The sequence below is a fragment of the Onychostoma macrolepis genome, chromosome 08, assembly GCF_012432095.1.
Source record: "Onychostoma macrolepis isolate SWU-2019 chromosome 08, ASM1243209v1, whole genome shotgun sequence".
Lineage (NCBI taxonomy): Eukaryota > Metazoa > Chordata > Actinopteri > Cypriniformes > Cyprinidae > Onychostoma > Onychostoma macrolepis.
This window is the reverse complement of record NC_081162.1, coordinates 9,071,781-9,072,363: the sequence shown is the minus strand read 5'-3', so window position 1 is coordinate 9,072,363 and position 583 is coordinate 9,071,781.

Below are 583 nucleotides of genomic sequence, written 5' to 3'. Positions count from 1 at the left end.
TAAACTGAAACTTACCTGGCTAGCCAGCTAATCCGGCTTCATGGTACAGGCCCCAGGAATCTTCATCCTGGATGAGAAGATTCATCCTGGATCTATGTCTGATCTGAAATCTACACTTTGGCTTACAAATAATAACAGAAGATTATTTCATTTTTCCTAAATTATTTAAATGACAGAACTCAATGTTTAGAACTCAATGTTTAGAACAAATTTTATCTAATATTGCAGTTTGTTAGAATCATAATCAATTAAATTAACTGAATTTTCTGTTTGTTTATATATTAATAGTGTCTCTTTATTGTACATTATGCTCAGTTAGGTGCTTGAATTTGAATGTTGTGAATCAGATGTCTTTTATTGGACATGTAGAGAACATTTTGTCTTTTGTCTGAGTTCATGATTCCTGCTTTTTTCCCCATCCTACATTCTGGTCTCTCGCCAGAACACAGTAGAAAACACATATTCAACAGTGCCAAACACTTTGATATGTGTGATAAACCAGGAAGGTATTTTTTCAATTGTATGTCACATCTATGTCATGTTTACTTTTTGAAGGTGACAAAATAAAGTGCTTAACAACTGT